This window comes from Dermacentor variabilis, chromosome 4, assembly GCF_050947875.1.
Source record: "Dermacentor variabilis isolate Ectoservices chromosome 4, ASM5094787v1, whole genome shotgun sequence".
NCBI classification, from domain to species: Eukaryota; Metazoa; Arthropoda; class Arachnida; order Ixodida; family Ixodidae; genus Dermacentor; species Dermacentor variabilis.
Window position 1 is genome coordinate 101,672,911 of NC_134571.1, and position 22,707 is coordinate 101,695,617.

A 22,707-nucleotide genomic window follows, 5' to 3' on the forward strand; every position below is an offset into this window, starting at 1 on the left:
CACTTTGGCTCTGCCTTCGAATGCAGGCAGTTCCACTTAGCGTTTAAAGGAAGGCTGGATTGAAGCCACATACCTGAACGCTGCACTCGCTTGGTGACGGGCAATAACTTTGAAGATGCATTGCTAAAATTATTGCACCATGCAGAGTTGGAAGCTTTTGATCGTCTTTTCTTCGTCATGCTCCTTTCGGAACATATGCTCTACCTAAATGAACTAGTTTGCCTGTACTGCTATAGGGGAAGGAACTTCATCCGTTGTCGATTATCACCCTGAGTGCGTGCTCTCATGAAATGGCGTTTCCCACAGGTATCACGCGAAAGTGCTCTGTGCGAAACGAATTTCGCAAATATTCATACACCTCACACTCTGAATGCGATTATCTATTGCAGACGCGAGTCGCAACGATATTAGGGGTGAGGACATTTATTTATTCATTAGTTGCATTGCAGTAGAGGGGTTGGTTACAAAGCATCAGGCCCGTACCAAGTGAGACAGTACATTGCATTGAAGTGACACAGATCTTAACACATTCTCGATGGAACATAATCCGAATGTTACACATCACTGAAAAAAAAATATACGTAACAGACACCCATAATTTGTTGAAAGTGGCAGAGCAGGAGACACAAAGCAGTGCACATAAAGTAAATACATGCACCATGGCAGTTCCGTGCCGCTACAAAAATCTGAGTCAACCGTAGTTCGTAAGACATGGACTGGGAGTTCGTTCCATTGATTTATCGTGCAAGTAAAACAAATGAATTTCGATACAGGCACGGTCATTCAGCTATTGTCTTCTGTTTAGTGAGTGATCACGTCGTAATGAAACATAACGTTACATGTAGCTGATGCACAAGGCTATTTACAATATGGCGACCCTACAGCAACCGGAAACAGGTCGTCTTCCTCTTCAGTGCAGCCTCACTCTGGCGGTTGTTCCGTATCAACACCCCCGCCAATAGAAGCAGCGTCCCGGTGCTTAAGCTACACATCCGTGGTGAAAGGTGTGTGATGGCTTTAGCATCGCTACGTGAACGCTGTCACTTGCAGCTGAAGACGACGATGAGGATTCGGTGGAGACGATTTCATATGTTACGTCGGTAACTTATCGCACCACACGGTATGGACCAGTGTAAGGCGAGAGCAGCTTTTCGGAAAGGCTCATACGACGGATGGGGGACCAGAGAAGCACCAGAGAGCCAAGAGAAAAAGCACACGTCATGATGGTGGCAATCACAGAGGCGTCTCTAATGCTCCTGTGAGGCCTCTAGACAGGTGCGCGCGATCTGCCGCGCGTGGTCGGCGCGGGCGATAGCGTCGCGTGCATATTCAGTGGCGGAACGTGTGAGCCCTGATGGCAGCAAGGTGTCCAAAGGCAACGAGGGTTCTCGGCCGTATAGGAGAGATAACGGTGAAAAAATTATGCAGATCCCACTCACTGTGGGAATCGATGCAAGCGAAGCTTTCCGTGCTGCATGCTTTGATTAATGATAATTAGCGGTGATGTTGACGGCTAAAGCTTAACTTCTTCATCGTTTAGGCTAACATGAGAGTGGTGAGTTGATGTTAAACGTTATATTGCGTGCACCACTGCTGTTGGTCTGCGTAGTACACAGAACACACAGGAAGATGTGTTTCCTTGAGGCGTTGTTGTACGCCATATTTTATAACTTCTGAGAGGGTTGAGCGTTGTCATTTCCTCGTAGGGCACATCACATTGTGGCAGAAGTATTAAACTTGAATTTGATTATGGGCTGTACGTTCCAAAACCACACTGGGGTTATGAGGCAAGCCGTAGTGGCGGACTCCGGATTAATTTTGACCCCGTGATGTTCTCTAACGTGTCCCAAAATCTAAGTGCACGCATGCATTTTCTATTTCGCCCCCGTCGAAATGCGGCTGCTGCGATTGGGATCAAATTCACGACCTATAGCCATGCCATAGCCGCAAAGTTAATGCTTTGGGCACAGAAGTGTTGATTTGACGGTCGACCGCTTCCGTAGTGTCTCCTGGACCCTGCGGTGCGCTCGAATTAATGCGGCTCTGCTTCTGCACGCCCTGCGTAAGTTGCCCGCTTGACATATTTGTATAGCGTTTATTTTTCAGAAATAGCAGCAACGTACTGTACCGTAGCTTGAACTTTAGCTTATCCTGTTTCCCCTCAACCGCTCTCGTATAGTAGTGGGGTTTCCTTGCCTTTTCACGTCACCTCCCCACTCTCTTATTAGTATAGAGAGGGAAGCGCTGCAGTTTCTGCGATGCTGCTGAGGGGAGTCAGGAATAATTACAGCTGTCAAGCGGCTAATGTGGCGACGGCCAGGGAGCGCCAGAGGGCATTGTGCACATTCGAAGTGGTATTAAGGATGAGCAATAGGCGACTGGAGGATTGGTGGAAGAAAAGTAGGGAAACGACAAAAAACGGAGACGTACAAAAGCAAAGTTCGCAATAGGGGATCAGATAATTTGGTTCTGGGAGTTCATAGTGTCTTTCTTTAACCTAGGTAGGACATTATGCAGTATAATAGTATGAGATCGGTGGCGCAATCCACCTCCCCGTTCCAAAGGGGACGTTCATAACATCCATCCATCCATCCATCCATCCATCCATCCGTGGTGGGGTGAAAACGAGTTCCTGCCGTCGCCTTTCCTCTCTTACTCGCGCCCGTCATCTATATACATGCTCTGACCCACCTCCCGACGCGATGTGCGTGACAGCAACCCATAGCAAGAGCAGCAGTGGGAAAGTCGAAGGAAGAGGCAAAGAAAGTTTCGCTTTAATAGCTGTCATGGTGGAGCTCCAGCGGCGCAGTGTGGGGCGCTGATTGTCGTATGAGGCGCACTTTCGACGTCGCTTTACAATATTTATTATAAATACGTGTCAGCGACAACTGAGTGACACCACTGCGCTTTCGCAAGCTCTGTCCATCCTCGTCCATCTTCAGTTTTCCGCATTTCCGGCAAAATGCGGCTGCGTTTAAGGGCGTCTCGAAGCTTGCAGGCCGAAATAACCTCGGGGCGCTGGCATATGACAGTTCAGTAGCCGCAAGTAGCGTGATGAGAACCGGCTCTGCGAGGGGCGAGCAAGTTGTGTGCTGTGGTGGTGTATCTCTGGCCGTCGCTTACCCATGCTGTTTTCCTCGCCGGATAACTTTTCGGGGACAGAAACCGAAATAACCTCGCTCTCCGTTTGCCAGTGAAGCAATTTGTGCACAATACGCAACACAACTAACCGTCCTTTCTACGAAAATACCGCGATCAAAGCCTCCACAAACCATAGTTTCAAGGCGTGCTATAGGGCTGCGTCGGTTCGTCTGCTTCTCGTATCTAACCATGTAAAGAACGCTCGTGACAGCCGTGTTCGCGCATGCGCAAGTGTTTTTGCTAACCGTCAATTTGTGCTTTGTCGAGCAGGAGTGGAGGATGTCTTCGACGACTGCTGAGAGAAAGCTACGGCCACGGTCAGTTATTAACTGGCACAAAGCACCGTGCAGTAAAACTATGTGATAGAGTAGGAAGTCCGTGACGTCAGTCGTTGACTTCTACTTTACGACATGTACGAGCCCTCCCGACAAGCGCCACTTGGCGGGAGGGCTCTTGGGATGGCGTACCGCGTAGCGTAATCAGTGGCGACGGCGACCCATTTATTACAGCAAAGCTGTTATACACTAGGTTCTGGCGGTTGGTGCGCGTAGGCAGAAAAGATGGCGACCCCCCCCCCCCCCCAGAGCTAAAAGGGCTAAAGCATAAAGCAAAAGCGTATCACCCGGTATGCCCCAGCTGCGTTTAATCGCAAGAAGTGTGAAAACGTTCTGTGATAAAAAAATATCGTAATAAAGAAAGTAAATCTGGAATACATACTGTTTAGTATCGATTGCGGTTTGGCGTCACGGGCTCTATAGGCAAACCACGTAATCTTATCTCAGTTCCTTGCTTCAGAGCGCCTCCGAAGATCACCGTCGTGAACAGAAGCTGGAATGTGCGCGGCGATGGCGGGCGGTCCATAATACGGACAAAGATCGTGCTGCAAACACCAAGCGTATGCACCTTTGGTTGGATCACCCCTACCGACTCTACTCTCATCGTAATTGTGGGTGATTTCAACACAGACAGGTCACGGACAGACGGAACGTAGTTGGTGACGTTTCTCTTGGAAAGGTTCGGCATTCAATGTTACACAAACATCAGTGTGCCCAAGGCGCGTCATCGGTCGTGTATTGGCCTTACATTGTCCAAGAACATTTCCAGTGTCGCTACAGAGCCGCTGGCCATATATCATAGGGATGAAAAAGTTATAGGCAGTTGGGTGACGAAATAATAAATCGAAGAAAGCAAAAGAAGAAGGTTAAAACAAAAAAAAGCATTCAGTTTGCAATTCAACAAAACAACAACAAAATCGGCAAAAACAAATTTTGTTGTGGTATGTGTATTTTATATTCAATCAACAAATTTGTCACCGTATATACAGCTCCGCCAGTCATCTACCTTCACAGGGTGGAATGGCTCTGATTTTTTGTTGTTGTTTGTTGTTGACGACGACGACGACGACGTCGTCGTCGTCGTCAACAACAAACAAAAACAACAAAAAATCTCCGACGACGACGACGACGACGACGTCGTCGTCGTCGTTGTTCGTCGTCGTCGTTGTTGTTGTTGTTGTTGTTGTTGTTGTTTGCCGGGCCCGAGAGATGAAACGACCCAAGAAGGTCTAGACCAACGCGATCATGTCCACGCTGGTGTTGCGCTAACACTACTCCTATGCCGTGACCAGTGGCATCCGTTCGAACTTCCGTTGAGGCAGTCGGGTCAAAGCGGGCCACGATTTGAGGCGTGGTAAGGAGAGTAGGGAGATTAGAAAAAAAATGCGGCATGATCGGGACTCCTAGAAAACGGGACGTCTTTCTTCAATAGGTCGGTAAGGGGACGTGTAATGCCCGAAAAATTATTTACGAAGCGCCGCAAATATCAGCACCGCCCTACGAAACTAAGAAAGTATTTTGTAAACTTCGATAGAGAAAAATTCATAACGGCGCGATTTTTCAGATCAGGTCGCACACCACTTGCACCAGGTGTCCAAGGACGGTGATTTAGCGCCGAGCGCGGTGACATCTTGAAGAGATGTCACCTCGCTGAAGGGCGATCGAGATGCGTGTCGATTGTGGGCAAGAAAACGATGACAGCGTCGAGATAGCACAAACAGGTGGACGACTTGAACCCCTGAAGCAAGGAGTCCATCATTCATTCGAAGGTGACCGGCGCGTTACAGAGACCGAAAGACCTTGAACTGATTAAGACCGACAGGGGTAACAAATGCAGTCTTCTCTGGGTCCATGTCGTTGACGGCAATCTGCCAGCAGCCGGACCATACGTCAATAAAAGAAAAATAGGTGGCACCGTACAAACAGTCTAGACCATCATCAGGAAGGCGGGATAATGTCCTTTGCAAGCATCTTTTTACTTCCTGTTGGACAACTGTTCGTACCGACGCAGAAACACGATATGGACGTCGATGAATAGGGTTCACATCGCCAGTATTTATGCGATAGGTCACGACAGACGTTTCGCCTAACGGTCGATTGCCAAATTCAAAAATGTCGCGATAGCCTTCAAGAACGCGGCAGAAGGCTTCAGCTTGAGCAAGTACAAGCTTAGAGGAAACCATCTTCTCAACGTCGACTCCACTGCCGTGGGATGACGTAGTGGTCTGGGCTGATCTGCAACAAGCTTCGACTGAGGAGCACTCGACCTGATCATCCTGCAGAGCACTGATTTCAGTCAATTAGATTCCTTATGGGAGAACTTGCGCGGTAGGCGGGAAATTGACAGGATGAAGGCCAGCTGCGACGTAAATCGTGGCTTCAGACATAGAGGCTTTCTTAGATGAAGTGCCGCAAGCAGGAGCCGTAGTTGCATTGTCGGCGTTGCGACCGCTGCGAGGCTCTAGGTGGGTACGGGGAACGTCGACCTCCACCAAATAATGTTACGTGTAGCTGATGCACAAGGCTATTTACAATACGTAGGACAACGGTGGCTAAGATGGCGACATAGTGGATCTAGAAGTACATCCTTGTGATCTAGTGCACACGTGCTCAATATATCGCGAAATGAAAACACGTATAGAGCTGCGCTCAAATTTCGCATTAGGGAGTACCTTAATCGTCGGAGATTGTTCGTTTCTCTTCGAACAGCAGCGACGTGCCCCAGGTTTACGACTCATTAACAGGGCTCACGTAAATCAGCGACACCCCATGAAGCACACGGTGAAGAGGACGAAGAGCTCGACATCTGATTTTTGATGCTGATTGAAAGGAAAAAGAAAATACGAGTGCCACACAGGCTATTAGAAAAAAAGAGAACGTGATACCTTACGTCACGCATTCGAGCCACGTAGCCTTTGCGCTTAACAGTCAAACGCATTGATAGTTTGCACGTGACGATACAGACACCGCTTCTCACCGTGCTAGTACCAAAACATGGCGGCGACAATGACGTGGGTCTACCATATTATCACGCGTGCATCGTTCCGCCTTATGGCGGTTACCACTTTTCACAGGATTATTGCGGTTATGGATTTATCGCTCGGTGCAATACGCGCAGGCCTGTCGCACTGCTGTGCTGTCAGGTTTCTTGTTTGCAGTTTCTCGACCTGCTCTAAACACTAAAATGGCGGTCACGATGAACTCGATGCAAACCATCTATAAGGCGAGAGAGAGAGAGAACTTATTTGAACGAAGGCAGAAAGGTCGGCCTGAGCTAGCATGCTTCGGGTGGGTCTTTGCAGTCTAACAATTATAGTACGTCGAGTGCTTTAATGTCGGTGTCGGTTTCCGGTGCCTTGAGACCGCGAGGAATCACGCGCATCGAGTCCAATAAATGATTCAGAGTGCTCTTGAACTTACTTCGATAGTGTAATTCGATCACTGGTATGTAGAAGATTGCTAGCTTTATTAACCGGTCCGTTTCGTTCCAGACGCACAAGACCTCCTAACAATGAGGCTCCTGTGACAGAGAAAAAAGAAAACATTGATTTGTTGTAATGATTGGTTCGCATCAATTTTCGTGCGGAAACAGTTCTCATATTCTTTTTGACTCTTCACTAATACGCTTTTCTGCACGTTCACTTTTTGAGAACCTTGCGCTGTGGGAAAAAGCTGACTGACACAATGTTGGTGCGTTCGAAACGCTACACCCGGGACGACTTCTTTATTTCTGGCGAGTAAAACTTTGCTATCTTTTTATACATTTTTAAGTATGTTGCTGGTGTTTCAAATCACGGTGTGTACTTTGTTTAGGCAGGTGATTTAATAAACTGCTGATGTACGCCTAAACTTCATTTGGTTTGGTTAGCTTGGTTTTCTGCCCCAGCGTTAGTGCTACTAATGCCGTAAGCAGCAGGCATATTCTCGATAATGTGCTTTTGTTCGCAGGCACGGTAGCAGGAATGATAACTATAGCTCGGAAGGTGTGTCGTTGGTCATGACACATATTCCGCGATGCGACATATCGTTTTGATAGCATGCTTTAGCTTAGCAGTGTGAGCAGGAGAGGGTGTTTTCTGATTGAGCGCGATGAGTTGTCAGTTTATCTTCTCGCAAGAAATTTAGAAGTAACTGCAAACAGCGCTCGTTCCAGATTTGGAGCACTGGGCCTGACCTCAGCACCGCTAGTTAGCTTTCCCACACTGTGCGCGCAGCCAAATTTCATTACGACTGGTTCGATTCGTTTGCAAGTCATGCAATATCTTTAATACAAGTGATAGTGCTCAAAAGAAAACCCTCGCTAAATTTCGGATACGTGTTGGAAGAAACGCGACTTGGCCCGATTGATTTTTATTCAACGTTTGATCGGGGTGAGAGACTTCCTATGGACGGTGGGTGTCTGCTGTGTCCTCCAGCCTCGACCCTACCTGCAGCACTTCGTACTGCGAGCACGTACAGGCACCAGTCATCAGACACAGACTACTTTATCGCGCAGATTTGCTAAGCATAAAGAGAAATGTATACTCCAATTCACAAACGGAACTCCCATTCGTTCTCATCTCCAGGCCACTTCACAGTTTTAAGCCTCGTTCCATCAGTGCAAAATATCCATATTTACGTTTTGAAAGCAGGACAGACGCTACTGCCAGTGTATTAGGGGATGCTATGTTGTGAATGCTATGCTATGGGACTCGTGTTGCTAAACTGCAACCCGATTCACAGTGCGGAGTTGCCTATGGAGGTCGTAAATAGTAAAACATCGTATCTGCAGCAGTGGAGGGACGCCGCTAAGAAGTGCTTGCACCTTTGGAGGTTCGCTACGCACAAACATTTCCTTTCTATAACCTCCGGCTCTCTTGAAAGGCTCTTTGTCTTTAAGAAAGACTGATGCGGCTGGCTAAGCAGGCAGGACGTTTGCGCGCACAGCGCAACGATTTCCGCGGTTTCGTCGCTGAAATCCTTGAGACCGATCAAAATAAGGTAATCAACAGCATGGACCCTTTCGGCTTTTGCGAAACACCTCGATGCCACACCACAAACGATAAATTTGTGCACAGCAACAAGCGCAAGAGCAGTCGTCATGACGCCGTGAACTTGGATGTCGCAGCCATCTTTGTTTATTTGGACAGTGTTGCCAGTACGAGTAACAGATTCCGGAGTTGCCAGTAGGGTCACAAGCTTAACGGACTTTCAATTGTGTGTATTTAAGCATAGAATACTCTTGCTTTTCTTCTTTCTTTCTTCTTTGATCCCGTGCATTTTTGTATGCTTCTTTTCTACATTTTTCATAAGCTATAAAATATTGGATATTTTATTTGACATTACAAGACGACGTTTATTTTTTTTTACAGCGATGCTGTTATTTAGGCGAAATACGGTAGATAATTTCCGCTATAGAACGTCGACTTCATATGTCGAGGAAAACCTATTGAGAGATGGAGAGAGAAATCAAGGAGAACAGAGACGTGAGGTCAACCAGACGAACATCCAATGTACTACCTTACACTAGAGCTAAGGGAAATAGGGAAAAACATACACCGACGATTACGATACTCCGTAATGCGAAATTTTAGCGTGATACGGAGTATCGTAAACTGTCTCGTGCGGCACGTTGCAAACGGAGCGAAGTGTGGCGCCTCTACCTTGCTAATGGGGAGGTCGCGAAAGACAGCGCGTGGATGAGGCTTTGGCGCGATTCACAACAGCCGCCGCAGACAGACCTCCACTCATGCAGCGCTTTCTTTCCATATGTCTGACGCCCGCTACTCTTTCGCCATCTTGTAGCTATCGTCGCCACAAATCCAGTCTTGCGCGGCACTACGCTCTTCTCACATTTTCCGCATACAATCTTCCTCCGCTTTCCGACTAATAGTTCCGCTGCACCCTCCTCCTACTCTTTCCTCCCCACGCTCTTTTCGCTATCGCTGTCTTTCAACACCAGCTGTGCTCTGCATTCGCTCTTTCACCCTTCGCTGTGATCGTTCACTCGGTTACGAGGGACGCCGAGGGACTACGAGGTACGTCAACATTCAACGCAGGAACGGGTGCCTAAGAGCTGCGCTCTAAAAGAGCAAAATAGGGAAAGCGGGGGCACAGGGGCAGGAGGCAGGATGTAAAGGAGGATTACAAACGGTCGCTCAGGCCGGTGTACTTCAAGAACTTCCCCAGTTCACGAACAGCTTTTTGCACAAGCGGCCTATGGGGGGACGGTTTGAGTATCGTTGACTCCCACAGCATTCTGAAGTCCAGGAAAAGTAAAAAAAAAACATTTATTGAAAATGTCACTCAAGTTAGTGCAATAATACTTGGACGATATGCATGTTGGGCATGTCAAGGGCTATTCGGAGCAACGTTAAGAGATTCTCAAGCAATTAGGCGCGTTGTGAGAAATCACCAAATGTCTCTGAATTTTACTTTGTCTATGCATGATGCAGTCAACAGTGCCACGCTTTAGAACTATTGGGCCCATCAGTATCAAACTTGGTAGAAGTAAAGTGTGTTTTAAGGAAAACAGGACACGTAAATTTTAATAATTTGAGGTTTTCTTCTGGGGGAGGGGCGGGGCGGCATATAAAATCATTAAATTCGTGATCACTGAGGTAGAGGCTCGCCCGGAGAGTTTGCCATCTTCGAACATTCGGTTAATCAAAACGAAAATTCCAAGAAATAGAGAGAGAGAGATGAAGAGGAAAGGCAGGGAGGTTAACCAGATATCAGTATCCGGTTTGCTACCCTACACTGGGCATGGGAGATAGGGGTTAGAAAGATGACAGAGGAAAACGCTAAAAAAAGCAAAAAAAAACACGCACACATGGAGACACACACACACCAAAGGCGTTCCAGTTAAAAACGTTCGCAAAGGCCGGTAGACCGCAGAAAGCGCAATAGCACTTGCACGGCCTTCTTCTGTGACGTTAGGTTCCTTCGGTGGTGTAGAATTGTTTTTTCTGATAGCGGTCGGTCGTCCAGTTGGTCAAGTTCGTGGCGAAGGCATTCCCTCTGTGGACTGTACTGCGGGCAAGCGCACAAAATATGTTCAATTGATTCTTCATGGCCGCTGTGGTCACAGGTTGCGGTGTCGGTCATCCCTATGCGGAATGCATAGGCTTTGGTAAAGGCAACGCCCAACCACAGTCGATACAAGAGCGTGGCGTCTCCACGGCGAAGCTGTGACGGGGCTCGGAGGCTTAATGTCGGATCAAGATTGTACAGTCGAGTATATTTTTTTAATGCGGCTCATTCCATTGGGACGTGGTGCACTGCCGAGCTGGCAGGCGGAGCTTCCTTGCTGCGTCAGTTCTAGAAAGTGGAATTGGTACGTGGTGCTCTTCAATATGGGCTGAGCGGGAAGCTTGATTGGCCCGTTCATTGCCGATAATCCCGCAGTGACTTGGAAGCCGTTGGAAGGTTATTTCATGACCTGCATCACTTATGTGGTGTAACGTAGGCACGTAGCCAGGGGGGGGGGGGAGCCCTCACCCCCCCCCCGCACGCATGCTTGAGAGCAGCACGATACCACTGCGCAAGCGCTCCGTCACGTAGCTTTTCTCATATTTCGCGGGCTTTCCTTGTAACCCGAAAAAAAGGACTATGTGAGACGTATCGTAAATGAAACAACTCGATCGGGCGTTTCTTAAGGCGCTCTACAAATCTGCCTATCATACTTGGGGCCCTCAGCCAATAATAAAAAAGTTGGGTAATTAAACTTAATTAATTAGCGAGTTCTGGGGAAAACAAAAAAATCGCATGAGTTACTATAGGCTATTGTGAATAATATGCGTGCGGTTCAATTCGCTTCTGACGCGCCTTTCATTTTTAAATCATTGGCTCAAGTTATGTGGGACACCCTGTGTATGCTTTGCTACGCATGCCTTTAGGCTCTGTTCAAAAAGCGCAAAGAGCGCTTTTTTTTTTTTTACTACGGATGACTTTATCGCGCTTCCCGTCACGGTGACAGTGTTTCCATCATCAGCGAATCAGGAGCTAGCTAGGGGCGCAGCTATTGCTATAAAACAACTTGCAGGAATGTTGCCACGCAGTATTTTTGAAGACACCGAGGAAGCAAGACGGTAAGTTCTGTTTTTACAGTCTGCTGTTGCAAATATTTCTTCATAGTTGTTACGTCTGTCAGATTAACAGCAATTCACATTTTTCGCAGGACCGAGCGGTCGTTCAAGATGCAGCACGTGTCATTTCTGGTGTCGGCCGTACTCCTACTCACGGTCGAAGCGCAAGACCCTGCCGCTCGAACATATGGCTCGCACCGTCACAGTCACCAACCCCATCCTAACAGCCATCATCCTGGGCACAGCCATGGCTCCGCTGGTCACCACCATCAGCTCGACCCACTGCATCCTGACGTCTTGCAATCGCTACTTCATGGGCAGGGCCACCAACATTCTTCAGTGCCCGCGCAAGTAGCGTCGAACGCGAACACGGTTCCACTCATGGTGTGTCGCATCATTCAGGTCCCTCTGGCCCGGGCTCCGCCTTCCGTCGTTCCCAAGGCGGATTCCAGTTCCAGGCAGCCACAGCACGTTTTTCAGAACATTCCTTCTTCGATTGGAAACGTCGTTAGCAGGGTTATGAACCCGGTGGTCTCCCTTCTGCACAATGCCTCCGTTTGGTTCAACCGCACATCCCATCGTGAACACGGCCACAATGCGCATCACCCCCACAATTTCACTGCTCTCAACCACACCGCTCATCACGGCCAGGGCCACAATCTACATCGCCACCGGAATTTAACTGCGCCCAAGGAGCACGTCGTTCAAGAGAAGCTCGCAACCCCCGGCAAGATCAGCCCCCAACCGACTCGCCGTTGTTCAAGAACTACCTCTCGTCCAGCCATCGCAACTGAGACCACTGCAACGCCCAGCTCGGCACCCGTTGTGACAAGCGACAACCCGGCTACGGAGTTGACCACTCGTGCTAATTCGAGCCCCACGGTAACCGCACCTGTCCTGAAGAGCAAGCTCTGCGGCTACGCCCCTACTCCGAGTGTTCCTGTTCCACGCGCTTACCCTTTCACTGCCCTGGGATCAGTTGCTACTTCGACAGATGTGCCTACTCCCATTCCTGAAGAACGTACTTCGGAAATTCACGAAGGGATTACCGCTGCCGCAAGTACTGTCCTGCCTACCACTTCTACGGCTGCATCTCCTCCCCTACCTGAAGACCGAGCGCAAGGGACTGCTTCAACTTTGGCTGCTGCCACGCTGCTTGCCCAGTCCACTACGCAACCATTGCCCGGCCGTAATGAACCAGTGGTCTCTACTTACTCTCCAGCCTCGGATACCACCACCTCAGGGTCTTCCGTTGTGACCGCTACCTCGGCGGTTAATAGTACCGTGCAGAGGCCGACGTCTGCGCCACTTTCGTAAAGGACGCAGACCGCAGTGGAAAGCATGTCTGTCGTGCCTCAAGAGACATCGGACTCTGCATCCTCCTACACGGGGCCCTTCAAGAGAACCGCACCAATTTCTTTAAGCGATGACGTACGTACCAGACGTACTTTCTAAAACTCACTGTACATACTTGCTTAGTCACGCATACATGTTTTAATGGTACATTTTCCACCCATAACTTATGTCGCATCGCCATACAATAAACGCGGGTTTTTTTATCTGGCATTTCGTTTCAATCTTTCACCTTGGTGCCCGGGTGTGTGGCTCGTTCTGCCTACATAGGCTCGTGCTGCCTGCTCTTGCACTTATATAGCAGGCAGTATGAACCTATGTAGGCACAACGTTATCTGCGAACATAGTTGCTTTTCTGCTTCAATGTATAAACGCACGTTTCATTAAGGAAGTAACTGGAACGTCAGTGCGTTTCTCCGGAAAGTTCGGCAATTAATATCTCGAAACTGCTCTCATCCTGAGAATTCGTTCCAAGGGGATCCGCCTTGCATGCGAACTCTAGGGCTAGAATCTGTAAATTGAAATATGGGTCATAAGGTAATCAGATCAAACTTAATTAACGAATTTTCGTTAATTACTCGATTGTTCATTTGAATCTTTTTGTGCGCGTAATGTCCGCCTCTTCGAGTAGACCAGCTCATGAACTAGAATTGTGTTCTCTGCCGTAGGCAACCTTTAAACTTTTTTGAGTGTTCGCTGAAGCACGCAGTATGTACAATCATATTTCCGGGCACTATCATCATCAGCCTGGTTACGCCCACTGCAGGACAAAGGCCTCTCCCATAGTTCTCCAACTACCCCGGTCATTTACTAATTGCGGCCATGTTTTCCCTGCAAACCTCTTAATGTCATCCGCCCACGTAACTTTCTGCCACCCCCTGCTACGCTTCCCTTCCCTGGAATCCAGTCCGTAACCCTTAATGACCATCGGTTATCTTCCCTCCTCATTACATGTCCTGCCCATGCTCATTTCTTTTTCTTGATTTTAGCTAAAATGTCATTAACCGCGTTTGTTCCCTCACTCAATCTGCTCTTTTCTTATCCCTTAACGTTACACCCATCCTTCTTTCCATAGCTGGTTGCGTCGTCCTCAACTTAAGCAGAACCCTTTTCGTAAGCCTCCAGGTTTCTGCCCCATACGTGAGTACTGGTAAGACAGCATAAAATAAATGGACAAGTGGAAAGACCCCCTGCGTTAGCGCTAAAATCGCTAAAATACCATAGTAAGGAGGGTTCTAATAGTGAAATCGCGAAAACTGTAACAGGAAAATGGCTTGACGAGCGGTCTTCTGTATAAATTATTTTTCTTTACACGGAAACAATGTTCGTTCTTGCGGAAAAAGAAAGACGAGAACTTCGCCTGTTATTCTATTTCCTTTGCTGGGGTATACTACGAGCCAGTTATTTGCACGTGTCACTTCAGCTTGGCACAGAATGCCTTGGACCACGCTATGCACAATGTTCGCGTGTGCTTGTAGCCACTACTTAAGTAGGCCCTTTAATGAGCGAGCTCGAGCCCGGCCCGGGCTTCCGGGTCGTCCCTGGCCCGAAAGTACTCTGGACTCCGGACACGCCATTCGTTCACGCTTCTTCACCCTAAAGGTAGGTTAGCTGGAGCACAGTCGCGCGCCTTGGGCAACGTGCGAGCTAGCGGCAGGTTCAGTCGGAACCCGCCGTAGTGACGCACTGGCTATGAGGTTGCGCTACTGAGCTTTGATGGGGGCGATTTTGATGGGGGCGAAATGGAAGAGGCGCTCGTGCGCTTTGGTTTAGGGGCAGTTAAAAAAATACCTAATGTGGTCAAGGTTAATCCGGAACCTCCCACTAACGGCAAGCCTCATAATCGCATCGTATTTGTGGAACGTATAACTTGAGTAGTTGTTTTTCAAGGCTTAGTCGGGCATCGTACCAAGTATACGAAGAGCGGTTGCTGACACCCATATCAACAGAACTTTGCTTGAAATCGATTCTCCGAACCGTCTTGGGCGGGCCGACAGTTATTTCTAGACCAGCCAATTACGTAGCATAGGTTACAAAAGAAAAAAAAAGTGCACATGCGTAATGAAGCCTGATGCTGAGCATGTATAACTCTCAATAATGGTCTTCCGTTAATCAACGCGGCTTATTTTGCGACACACCGGTGAAACGAGCACGCTCTTTATCTAAAGAACTTAAGGCAGAATAGTAGATAGTTAATATTGGGTAGTGTCACCCGTGCTAAATTTAATTTCTGGAGTTTCGCCTCCAAGACCACGACCTCAGTTTGAGGCACGCCATAGTGGGGGACTCCGGATAAATTCGACTACCTGTGGTTCTTTACCGTGCACCCAATTCACGGGCGTTTTTGCATTTCACCCTCCCCCTATAAATGCGGCCGCCGCGGCCGGAATTTCATTCCGCAGCCTCGTGGTTAGCAGCGCAAAGCCAAAGCCATTAAGCAACTACTGCGGGTATCACTCTGACTCGAAACGAGCGCTTCTCTGCTGACGAAACGAAAAGCGTATATTTCTGAAATATTGCAAGCGTCCTGGAAGGAGGGTTTTTATGTGAATTGCTGCTGTCCACAAATAAGTAGTCTCGCAAAGCCGTCGCGCATGCGCCGTGCTATGACTGCCTGAGTTTTTATCAACTTTAAGCCGCCACTCATTAGTGCCTGTACATTGCTTCTTAACTTAAGATTAGGTTGGTGTGGCTAGAGTAACGGCATCACGATTCAAAAGTCCCTTGCAGAACCTTTTAACGGGAAAGCGTTAAGGGCCGCGTGTCGCAGAAAATCTGGCGGCGCGTCCAGCGTCGACCGTCTTTTCGCAAAGCATCATTTCGAACCACGCATACCCAACCACGCAGGCTCTCTGTCTAGCGCAAAGTTACAGAACTAATTGAATTTCTCAAAGTAAAACGCGTCAGAAAAATCGTAAAGTACAACTTACGTACAACCTGCAGACATGATAGCGTCGGACTGTAATTTGAATATGCGAGTGACCATAATTTTATAACGGGTCAACTTTCACACAAACCCCTTTTCCAGCGTTTCCACCATTCATCGAGCGGCGCGCCTGGTTCCTTGCGACACCTCCAGATGGCGCTCGTCTCCGCGCATTGCAGCCCACGAAAGAGGCCGCGTTTCTACCAGAAAGCTCGCCTTCACGCATAGCGTTCGCCGCCAGCGTTTCCCGGTAAACATTACGGTTACACAAACTGCAGTTGCCGGGAAGCGTGAGAAGCAGTCAGCGATCTTTGAAGGCCATCGCGTTCCAATCTTAAAGGTGAAGCTTAAGCATCCTCCAAATTTTTCGCGTTCCCCTGCAGCACGTCCAATTGCCCGGCTCTGTTCTGCTACCATAATCAACTGAAGTATAGGCAAACGAACTGAAATATGTTCAGCACTAAAGATGCACTACGGACACTAAATAAGAATGAATAACTAAACATCATAAACAAAAGTTTCATTGCCAAGCCATTCACACGAGACAAACATTAGAAATTCAAACTATTTTCATGTTTCCGGAAAAGAAAACGCCACAAACCGTGACAGCATGTATATTTGATACCTTACTGTAGAAATGGTACGCTTAAATATATATCCTGCTTGTTTATAAGGGTAAGCAAGAAGTGCAAACTACTTTACGATATGGTTGTAAATTTGCCTTTGCTCGAAGCATTCATGGCGAAATTAAGCATTATTTACATTCGAACTATTTGCTGTACGCCTAAATGACCGTAATCGCGTTTCGCTGGATTTCTCGCATTGCGCTAGTGCTTTTCATACGTATACGTAGTGTCAGTACCGTCTCTTTACATTTGCGGCCAACAACGGACTAGGCTGAAAACGCTACTCCTCCAAGGCACGCATGTGGGTAGTCCCGTAGATATCTAATGTTTGAAATTTTGCAGCCTTTCTTTATCAAAAATAAATTATGGGGTTTAACTTGCCAGGCGCGCGGCAGTGGGGTGGGGGGGGGGTAGGGGGGGGGGGGCTCCGGAAATTTGGACTACCTGGGGTTCTTAACATCCACCTAAATCTAAGCACATGGGTGTTTTCGCACTTCGCCCCCATCGAAATGCGACCGCCGAGGCCAGCATTCGATCCCGCGACCTCATGCTTAGCAGCCCAACACCACAGCCAAGCTTTCTTTATGACGCGAGGAAAAAAATAAAGTGCGACGTTAAAAATATACTGAACCGGAAGATTCCTGGGACACTGAGCAGCTTTCTCGGGAAGTTCTTTCTTTTTATTATTTAAATTGCAGTCACGTGAAAAAATACCACCAGCGAAACACGTCTTCTTTGCGCCCTCCTTTATCTGATGACGCTGTCTAGTGTAATCTTACCCGCCATCCCTGTTACAGCGCAAGGCCGGACGAAGGTTAAAAGTGAAACGTTTTTAAATTACTGCCGCCCGTTTAGCGACGCATATTTAGGAGCTGATGCTTGTCACTGGCACCTGTTAAAAGTTTAGCTTACGCTCAAGAGCATGAAGGCGAAAGCCTGCGTGCTCACGAGACATTCACTGAAGGGACACTAAAGGCAAATATTAAGTCAAGCTAAAATGATAGGTTAGTGCTCGAGAATTCCTAAGGCGTCAACATTATCGCGAACAGAACCTTAATAATCGAGAGATTGAGGTAAATGCAGGACATAATGCAGATTCCCCCGGGACCATCAAGTACTTGCCCGATGGCGAAATACTCCTCAAATTAAATTTTGGCACTAGAACTCAGCCACTCGTTGCAAAAAATATATTTGTATTGTATTATGCGACGAAATAAAATGCTACTTGTCCAGTTCTATTTCATTTTTTTTAGAGAAAGGAACTCATTGAATTTACCCGACAACCTAGGTTTAGTTTTCGCTCGACTCCGCCTCGCCCAGGCTTTCGCGTTTCAGTAGTATCGCTATCGCGTAGTATGCGCTGATTTTGCGGGCTCACGAAACTCGCACCAACTGCAAGTAGCAGAGAATTCAACTGTGGCGAGATAAACGCCATTTCACCAAAGAGCAGCTGCAGCGGCGAATCCACTGTTCTGTCTTTATCTGTCTTGGCTCGGTAGCGCCGTCTGTCGGGCGTCGTTTAACTCACCGACAGCAACAAAGGATGGGGATGACATATACAACCAACGTTACTAGATTATATACAACGTTACCGCTCCCGTCTCCCCCATTTGGGTGGCGGAAGATTTGAATTTCGAAAAAGGTATTCGGGCTCTTCAGATGCAATTTTCTCGCAAACTACGTCCTCTCTTTGCACGAAACAAGCGTTGCGACGTTCCTGGCATGATATTTATACAGTCCACGCCCACTTAGTGTTTGCCTATAGTGCCCCTTCAAATTTCTTTGACATTCGCGTTCGAATGCATTGTTACGTCCTATTGTTTACTCTTTACTTGTGTTTTCGTTTTACTTTTTCTCATTTTCGGTCACCTAGACACCGCAACTGGCTACGCGTGGTTAATGGCACGTTAGCATGGTTACGACAAGTCTATAAATACCATTAAGGCACATACGCAGGTTTACTGAAACAATTTTTTTACATAAGTACATTGTATGAAGTTACACGTTGAATACGATGACAATGAGCACAATCGTACGCATCGTATTCAATTCCATGGCATTTAAATAACCGCTTCTCTACAGCTTCGCATCACAGAGATGTGGAAGAGTTCGTTGAATCTCCAGGTGTCTTTCTTTCATTTTCTTCTCGATATCTTCCAGTTAGCAACCTGATCAAAGATGTTCCTTAATTGAGCTGCCTATATGTATACAGATTTGTTACAACTTATATAAAGTATTCTTCAGTGGGCCTTACTATGCACGCATTGAAATGGTATGTTCTTTCCTTGGTTTTTATGGAAACAACCAGAATTCGATTCCACATTGGATGTCAGAATATTTCGAACGTTCGTATAAGATTTAGATTTTAATACCTCATTATAAGAATACCTTCAAAAGCAGGCATTGCTGTCCCCGCTGTACCGCCTTCAAAATAACTAAATAAAATTTGATCACCTTCATTGAAACAGCTTTTAGCGTCCCACAGCGACAGGGTATCGATGATAGCGGTGCGACTCTAACGACATCGTCATACATTTCCTTGACAGCTCTTTACATACCGCACCTTGATGACACACGATCACCTGGTAGTTAACATTTCCTTGAATGTCAATGAGTTCTCTGCGATTCCCAAACGTCACTGCACTCGATATGCGTCTCGGGGCATATATTCAAAGAATAAAGTGTCAGACTGTCTTCTTCCTGCGTCAGCGGCCATTGACGGCAACAAATACCGTCTGCAATATGCCGGTGGACGCCCGCAGTGGCATTGAATGTGTCATTGTATACCACGTACGTTGCAACTATAACATAACGGAGGGCATCGATTTCATGAGCTGTAAGAGTAGCGTATTACCGTGTGGCCGTGACAGTGCGCAGGCAAGGCAAGGCAAGCAGGCAGGGCAGGGCAGGGCAGGGCAGGGCAGGGCACAGCAGGGCAGGGCAGGGCACAGGAGGGCACAGCAGGGCAGGGCAGGGCAGGGCAGGGCACAGCAGGGCAGGGCAGGGCAGGGCAGGGCAGGCAGGCAGGCAGGCAGGCAGGCAGGCAGGCAGGCAAGGGATAAACAGTTTTATGGCTACACGAAGCGCAAAACAAACGGCAAGACAATCGACAAATGACACTATAGTGGTGTACCTTTGCCGGTCTGTCCGTTGCATTCCTGTCTGTTGGGCGTTAGCTGCTTGTAGCCACAAATCCGCACTAACTAGCCCGGACGCAGTATTTCCTAGGTTATAAACAGCTTCCTAGCAAATCTGTTCTGCGGAATCCTGCAAGGTGGAGGAAAGTTCATGAAAGGGAAGATTGTTAAAACCCGAATGCAGCATGAAGCTAGAAGGCAAACCTACTCGGGTTTTTCATAAAGAACGACTTCGCAGTTGAGGAAAGATTTGTCCTTGTCCGAGGTACAAAACCGGGACCAACGCCTTTCCGGGGCGGTCGCTCTACCACCTGATCATACCAAAATGGCAGCGCGAGGGCGAATTGATTGACAACTCCAGTCGTCGATCAATTCGCCCTCCCGTGGCCATCGGCTATGGCCTCCTAGTTAGCTAAGATACCCGGCAAGTGCAAGAAGGATCGATAGTGTCCTTGGCTTAGTTCCTAATGGATTACGTTTTGCTCACACGTGATGCGTCGCACTAGAAGCCTAGCCGAAAGGCCGACTGCTGAGAGTGAAAACGTTTCGATAGGATGCAAAAACACGCCAGGGAGCGTCAGCGTACTGAGTCGAAAGATCAGAGGAGAATATGCGATGAATTTCACAGCTGCTACAGATTGTGGCTGTCGAGAGGTGGCGTTCTGGCAGGTCGCATCCAGTGCGAAAGCTTCTACCTGGGAGATTTGCAACGAGCAAAGGTAGGTAGCGGAAACCCTTCTGTATAAACACCTGCTTACTGAAGCCCAAATTGACAAGAGCAAGACGGTTTCTGTTATAGCCATGCTGCTAAAAAGCAGTAACACCGTCCGTTAGCAGGATGTCAGTAATAGCTGTCACGAATAGTCACCATATGGAAAAGCTATATAGCGAACATTATAGATAAACATACCTCACGGTTTTAGACGTCAGGCTAGCAAAGTAGCTGCAATGTCAGTGACTCAGAAGTAGAGGTAGTTCAAGACGGTAGACACCGGTGGAGCAATCGATCAGAGAGGAATGAGCGGAATGAAATTCCAATAGTGAAATCGTGTAGGCACAGTGAAAGGGCGGTAAAAAGATCAATCACCTTGTGACCGGTAGCGGCAACCCGGGTAGCGCGCATTCCAACAACAGAAAGATATCTCAGCGTCTGCGACGCGTACGGCTGAGGTCGTGGGAGGTGTGAGGATCTTCCTTAGGCAAAGGCGAAAACTGGCACTCACAAGTAGGCCTCGGTGTCAAACCGCTGACAAGATCGCCGCCGACCTGGACGTTAAGGGAATTCCGCTGTGCACGTAAGGGCACCAGAGAACTTGGGGAACAGGTCGATAGTGCAGCTCCACCTCCATAAGCTGCGCGGTCTAATTTTCTGGCGGAAAGGGCCGACTATTCAGTGCGATGGGGGAGAGCGACGGCGTGTAGGTGAACGATCTGGACGGCGGTGGGGTTAAAGCGACTTGATGTAACTTGTGCCATCCTCATGGATGCAGAGAACTCGGTACGGAGTCTAAAATGACGAGCAGTACCGGAGGGACCAACGAGGCGGCGATGAGGTCCGCTGGCTGCGGCAATCGCAAATGATCTGGCCAGAATGACCGCAATGGAAGCAAAGGGCTTGACGTCCGCAGTTGCGGTTAAATATCGATTTCGGCAACAAGAAAGGAAAAGGCGTGGCAAGACGCGTCAGGGTAGGCATGAGAAATACCAGGATGATTCACGGTGCAGACAGTACACAACAGGCCCATGTTAGGAGTTCCTGGCTGACAACGTCCTGGATCAGTGAAACCGTCAGCATCGAGGTGTCGGTGAGCCTGGGTACGTAAAGGGCTGGATATACTGCATCGAGTTCGCCTCAGAGGATATATTGCGACACGTGGTCAAATGCAGACGGTTGACAGGGGTTCGCCTCATAGACCGACGTTGCAGCGGTGTTCGGGAGACACGCGAAGTTATTGTTAATTTATGAGATGCGGTGGCGTTTTACAGCGAAGCTGTATATGGCTAGCCGATTCGTCCGTCTGTGTGTCTGTCGCCTTTGCACCGAAAACTCCTTCGGCGCAACCCCTTGCGTATGCGCGAAAAAATACTAAAGCGCGCGAATAGCTGCTCCAGTACTGACGTCGTTACTCTCGGCCGCAGCTGAGCGCGTGCGCAGCGGTTTCTCTCCAGCACTGAACTGGATAGACCACGCGTCGTGCGTACTCCTGAGGAGCAGGCAGCTTTTGATCAGCAACGCCGCGAGCAGAACCAACGAGCTTGCCTACGCCGTGCCGATGCTGCAACCTGGGCGCAAGAACAGGTTCATGCAGCCGAGCGCAAGCAGCAACTGTGTACCGAGGTTCCGGCAGCCTACCAAGCCGTCGTTTGATGAAGTGTCGGGATTAACCAATCATAAACACCGGGACTGCACGTTTCAGTTTAGCTGGTTAACCGTCCGTGCGGAGTGCTCGGGCGGTCATTTTACTTACTGCATGCGGTGGCACTCTTTCATTAGGCATTCAACGGTCGTAATGTCGTTAAAGACTAGCAGATTGAACGCGTCTTCCACGATGTCCTTCGGTACGTGAAACGACCTTGTGGGACTCGAACATCAGATGACCAGCTTTCTGACAAAACTCTAGCCCGTCCTGTAAATTTACGATAAGTATGGCTCAGGTGACGTCTGGATAAGTACAACCAGTTTATTCGGCGACAAGCTGTTGACTAGACAGGTTGCCTTAGAGATCACTAAGCTGCTGCTTGTAGGCTTCCCAGCCGGTGAGCTCGTCCTCGTGATCATGGCACAACACGCGAAGAGTGCCACCGAAGTCTAAGGTGACATAGATAGGGGTGAATAGATTGTGATTGACTAGCTATATTCACCATATAATCAGTATGCCCGTTGAAAAGCGGCGGGCCCGATATGCTTCCCTGGGGAACACCGGCATACAAATCCATAAAAGAGGAAAAACTGTCCTTTATAGCGACACATTGTTTTCTGTTAGCAAAGTAGGATTTTAAGAATACCAAGGCAATGCCACGGAAACCATAATATTCTAGATAGAGAGAAAAATATAATTTAATTGAAAGAAGGCAGAGAGGTCGGCCTGAGCTAAGGTGCTCTAGCCTGCTACTCTGCACAGG

At 48.2% G+C, this 22,707-nt stretch overlaps 1 long non-coding RNA gene across 2 annotated transcripts in view; it reads right to left on the reverse strand.

Moving 5' to 3' along the window:
- LOC142577865 (uncharacterized) overlaps positions 1-20,328 on the reverse strand; it is a 47,945-nt gene extending 27,617 nt beyond the window's left edge. The window contains exons 1-3 of one of the 2 annotated variants that reach the window (XR_012827083.1): positions 19,793-20,325; positions 19,581-19,714; positions 18,804-19,281 (exon numbers count right to left, since the gene is read on the reverse strand). This is a non-coding gene — a long non-coding RNA (uncharacterized LOC142577865). Of the gene's footprint in view, positions 1-18,803; positions 19,282-19,580; positions 19,715-19,792 lie in introns of those variants that run through there. The other variant, XR_012827084.1, reaches the window with a different exon arrangement.
- Between the last annotated feature and the right edge of the window lie 2,379 nt (positions 20,329-22,707).